Genomic DNA, 6,031 nt, shown 5'->3' with positions numbered 1-6,031 from the left:
ACACAGGCTGGTGTGCTTCTTCCATGTGGGCTTTGTTGCTTCTGAGCTAGATGGCCACTTATTTACCTTCAAGCCTTTAAGACCCCAGGTACTATATCTTTTGAAAGCCAGGCACCATCAGCTTTCTTCACCACATTTGCTTATGCACCCATTTTATCTTCAGCGATCTTGTCAGGAAGTTAGAACAAAGTGTTCTTGTGTTGAGGGAGTACTTGAATTGAGGCCCAATGCCCATCTGCAACCTTAATTCTTAACATATAGATATGAGTACATAGTTTTATTCCCCTCTCATTATATATATGTATATATATGTATGTATCTATATCTATCTATATATAGATATAGATATAGATATAGATACATACATACACACATACATACATGCCTGTATTTAGGCCTCTATAAATGTCTTTTGCCTCCTGGTTCTTTCCTCTATTTCCTTTTTACTTCCCTCTTGTCCCACCAGCATGTTAGGCCTTCATTCGGGTTTAGTAATTCCTTGCTGCTACATTGCCCTTGATTGAGCCCCACTAGGCATCCTACAACCATTGATTTTAGTTCACTTGTTATTCCTTTGTCCCTGGGTTGGTCCCCCCACCCCACTTCCTTTCTCCCACCTCCCTTTCTCCTGTATCCCCCCAGAACCATCTCCGAGTTGTTTATCCCACCTATCATATCTAGATAGACATGCAGATATATTAATAAGTACAAAAACCAGACAAAGTCAAAATAATACAACAAAGGAAGTCAAAACCAACAAAACAACAACAGCAGAAAGCAAGAACAAAATAACAAAAACAAAAAGAAATCCACTGACAAAAATGGAAAAACCTATAAACAGTTCAAGGTCTCTTTGTTGGCCTTTGCAAGTGTTTTCCAGTCGAGTCTGATGGGTGCCACCCTGTCTCCAAAGTCTATGTTTGGTATTCCCCGGGGGTTCTCAGTCTGCTTCTCCTGGTGCTCTGCTGCATGCCTCCATGCCTCGCCCTAGCGTGGTGGGGCCAGACCTGCACTATTCCCGCACTGTGCCTCCAGTGCTGTCCCCCCGTGGTGTCATGGTTCAGTGAGGCACGCTGTGACCCGTGTTGGGGCCAGCCCTACGGTCCTTGGGGCTTGGTGGGCCAGGGTGTCCTCTAAAACTGCACGGCCTCCAGAGACCATCCAGGCCTTGGACCGGTGATCACCAGGAAAACTGAAGCACACAGCCTGAATGCTCCATGATTTTTTTTCCCAAACCTATGCAGTCCCACAGTTAGATTAAAGAAAGTAGTTCTACTGTCAAATGGCAGGAAACAGCTCCTGGGACCTTTGAGACGAGCACAGACCCACATACAGGCCTATGTGTTCCAGGAAAGTTTTACACTCGTTAAGCTAAAAACAAAAAGCAAAACCCGTAACTGAATACATATAGGGCCGTCGAACCACACACACGTGCACACAGGGTCTCTGTTCGTTCTCAGGTGACCGAATCTCCCCACAGTGAGAAAAGGTGTCAGCGAGGAAGCCCCGCTAGCCTCGTCTTCAACAATCCCACCGACGGCTCTTGAGCGACCTTCCTTCTCCAGAGAGGTCAGGTGGAGATGGGTCCAAAAGGCTGTCTAAGAAGACTGGCGTGGATTTCTGGGTCTGTTCCAGTTAGTTCGAGATGAATTGGCTTTTCTTGACGAGGTGCTCACAGAAGTTCACAAGATGGCCTCAGCCCGACGGTCCAACGTTGGCCTTGGCTTGTTCATGCACGTCTCCCAGCCAAGTCTGGGCATCTGGTGCCCCAGCTGTTGAAGGTGCTGCTTCGGCATCTCCACCTGGGTGAAAGGCTGCAACTGGGGGTCCGTGAGAGGCACTCCGCATCCGTCCACCGATCTTCACGTCCACAAACTTTTGACGTACTGTCAGGAGAGAGCAGTCCCCCGAGAAGGACATCACTCTTCGCGAAGTAGAGGGGAAAGAGAGGAAGAGAGGACGGCCTTTAGCAAGATGGTTGACACAATGGCTGCAACAGGGGCTTACACACAACAATGGTGGTGAGGATGGTGGTGGACTGGGCAGTGGTTCCTTCTGTCGTGCGTATGCTATGAGTCGCAGCCCACTTGATGGCACCTAACAACGACAACAACAAAGACGTCTTGGAAGAAAGGTCTGGTGGTATACTTCTGGAGAAAAACAGGAGGAAAGGTCGCTGGAAACCGCCGCCCGCAGCACAGCCGTCCTAGGGGATGCCGGGATCAGACGTGGCCAAATGCACTTAATGGCAGCAGCTGGTTACGACTTGTGCAGGGTGAGATGTCGTTTGTTCTGGTGGCGCAGTGGTTACGTGTTGGGCTGCTAGCCACTAGGTTAGCAGTTTGAAACCACTAGCTGCTCCACAGAAGATGCTTTCTACTCCTGTAATGAGTTAAGAGTCAATGGAAACTTAGGAAAAAGGGGGGAGAGGGAGGGACCAGGACACTATAAATAATACAGTAGCTCTATTCAAAAGGAAAAATAAAAGTGTTAATGTCTAAGAGGAAATACCACCATGTGTTCCTTAGAAGCAAAGATGGTGAGACTTTTGCAATGTTACCCGGAGGGACCAGACGCTACAGAAGGGCATCGCAGAAGAGGAGCATCAGGAACAGGATGGATGGGCTGCGGCGACAACAGTGGCCGTGGCAGCAGTGGGGGCTCAGACGTCAGGACCGCTGTGAGGGTGACCCAGGGCGACGCAGGGTTGGTTCCTTTGTACACAGGGTCGCTATGCGATGGAGCGGACCACGCAGCACATACCCCCAAGAAGCCCTCTAAACTTTGAAGAGAGTACATGCTTGTTTGTTTAAAAAAAACAGATAGCATTCTGTTCCATTCGCTTTCCTCCTTTGAAATAAATAAACCATTAAGATGTTTTAAAAAAAGCGAGAGAGAGTCAGTCTCGGAAATTCACAGGGCTGGTTCTCCCCTGTCCGTATCGGCCACGGTGAACAGGAATCCGCCGGACTCGATGGCTGCGGATCCAGTGCGTTCTTTGTCTGATGGCTTAGCAGGAAGGTCACCTTGGCCTGTTTGATGCCCAAGGAAAGAGAAGAGACTTTGATGTTTGGACTAGGGAGTGTGTGTGGGTCTGTGTTTACCCGGAAGGAGTCTTTGGGTGGGGCACACAGTTAAGCAGTCTCAGAGTAACTGAAAGACGGAGGTTCACACCCATCCCAAGGCAAGGGGGGCAGGGGGTAGGGTTGGGGTTGGGGCAGCCTGGTGAGCTGCCTCTGACAACCTTATAACCCCCAAGGTAATAGACTGCTTTGAAAGAAACCACTCTGGAACAGAGTGGGAGAAAAATGTAGGAGAACCGAAAAAGTCCCAAAAGGCTCACAGGTCTGATAGACTGGGAAACTTCTCCCCAAGGCCATGGGCCTGGAAACCCTTCAAGCTTGAACTAATCTATTCCTGAGGCAGAACTTCTCAGCAAAACAATAGGCCAGCTTAGGAGGTCGGTTAACAACAGCAGGGAGACAGCCTTTTTTTTTCTTTTCTATTAATAAATCATTTTATTGGGGGCTCTGACAGCTCTTAGGACAATCCATACGTCAGTCGTATCAAACTCATTTGTCCGTATGTTGCCATCATCATTTTGAGAACATTTGCTTTCTGCTTGAGCCCTTGGGATTAGCTCCTCTTCTTTCCTTCCCTTCCCCACTGCCCACCTTCAAGGACCCCTGATAAATGATAAATGATTATTATTTTCATATCTTGCACCGTCCACTGCCTCCCTTTGCCTAGGTTTCTGTTGTTCATCCCCCTGGGGGGGGGGATTCCCATTTCTCCTCATCCCTTCCCCCCACCCTCATGGTATCTTTGCTCCCATTACTGTTCCTGAGGGGGTTATCTGTCCTGGATTCTGTGTGTCCAGAGCTGCTCTTCTCCGTACCGTTGTCCATGCTCTGGTCTAGCCGGATTTGTAAGGTAGAGCTGGGGTCATGGTAGTAGGAGGGAGGGGGAGCATTGAAGAACTGGAGGGATGTTGTGTGACACCCTTTTCTTAGAATGAACAATCATCAGAGATCGAAAGGGCAGCATTGGCCCAGAGAGAAAGCTCTTGAGGGCAAAGGGATAGGAAAGAGACAACCTTCAAAGGAAACTCACTGCCCAGCAGTCAGCTGACTCCCAGCGACCCTTCAAGGGCAGGGCGGCCCTGACCCTGAATGTCTCGCGTGTCTCCCAGACTGTAACTGTTTCCAGGAGTAGAAAGCCCGTCTTTCTCCCACGGAGCAGCTGGCTGGTGGTTCTGAACCACGAGTGTAACCACTGTCCAGTGTGTAACCACTGCCCCCTCAGTACCCCCGCAGAGAACTAGGAGGTAGGAGATGAAGAACCGTGCAAGCATTCTATCAACCCCCCCAAAAAAACTCCCCAAAATTTACCAGAACACATAACACGACTCACAGCCATATACAACTTTTCACACCTCCTTAAAATGGCAGTGAATATACTCATTAAAATCCCAAACTCTGATTTTCTAGTCTCATTTCCAACCCCGATCTACCATCCAGTGTGTCTATTCTGTCCAGTACCCCACGCAGGGGGTCCCCTCTCTTTTCCTGGCCATCGTCCTCACGCCAGCCCCAGCCTACGCCGGAGTCTGCTCCACCCTTGCCTGGAGAGAGGACAGATGTCAGGGAAGTTGGAGCATGGAATTAAATAGACTTGGGCTCACGGTTATCTAGATTAGGAATTCTGTTCCAGAGGCCAGACTGTGCACTCGGCACCTGGAGATCGGCCTGAGCCTTTCTGCTTCCCGTTGTGTCTCCCTGATGCCTCCTTCATTCTGGAGATTTCAACCCTAAAATCTACAGCTCTGTCCATTTTGCTTTCTGATCTTCTCGCCCAAAAACTTTCTGGGAAATTTCCATTTTTCCAGGAAACTTTTGAAGCCCCCTTGGGTCTCCTTTCTGGATATTCTCATTCGGCTATTCCTCGAATCCAAACCAAGCTCATTGCCGTCCAGTCCACCTGGCCTTTTTTCCTCCTCCTCCTCCTCCTTCAATCTGGACTTTTAATGACTGTTCCTGAGGGGGCTATCTGTCCTGGATTTTGTGTGTCCAGAACTGCCCCCACAGGGTCTCCAAGCCATCACCTTTGCATCCCTTCACATGCACGTGGAAGCTGGATGATGCTCTGGAATTATGGTGTTGGTGAAGAGTATTGAATATACCAAAGGCCACCAAAAGACCACACAAATCTATGTTGACGGAAGTAGCCAGAAAGCTCCTCAGAAGTGAGAATGGAAAAAAAAACAGAGAAGGGAGAATGGTGAGATTTCATCCCGTCTACTTTGGATATGTTTTCAGGAGGTCCCGATCCTGCTTTTCCCTGCTGAGTAGAGGGTCAGTATAAAAGAGGCAGCTCCTGGACAGGATAGACGACACTGCAGCTGGAATTCAACCCCATCCCCTGACTTCAGGAATCAGCTTTTAGCCCAAGGACATGCTTTGCAAACTATCTTGAGCACAGTGGCCATGTAGAGATGGATCCCCATTGGTCCCTGAAGCTTGCCCAAGGACCATCAAGAGGACACAGACACGAGTGGTGCAGAGGGAGCAGCAGAGGCTTCTGGGAGGAGGGGACCTCAAGCTGATCAGACACTCAGTAAATGTTGGTTAAAGCAAATGCAGCGGGTAGGTGGAGGAATGGGGGAAGGGAGAAGGCAGGACCAGCTGATAAGGAGTGTTTTGCGTGCTTCATCCATTTCTATGAGCTACTGCGTGTGAGGAGGGGTGTTTTGGGTGCAGTCTACATTAGGGGCATGGGAACAAAGGGTGACTTATTCATCTGAGAGGATGAAATGCATTATCATAATATACTAAGAAACCAAACACACTGCCTTCGAGTCAATAATGACCCACACCACCGGGTTATTTTATGATACTATATCCAATTAACAGTTGGTCCACTTTTTATTATGTGTTGATAACGTATAATAATGTCTGTGAAAAAATACCTCTCCAAAAACACTTTAAAAAATCATTTTATTAGGGGCTCATGCAACTCTTATCACAATCCA

The sequence above is a fragment of the Echinops telfairi genome, unplaced genomic scaffold (assembly GCF_000313985.2).
Source record: "Echinops telfairi isolate 266 unplaced genomic scaffold, ASM31398v2 ScPeMD7_443;HRSCAF=831, whole genome shotgun sequence".
NCBI classification, from domain to species: domain Eukaryota; kingdom Metazoa; phylum Chordata; class Mammalia; order Afrosoricida; family Tenrecidae; genus Echinops; species Echinops telfairi.
This window is presented reverse-complemented; position numbering follows the sequence as displayed.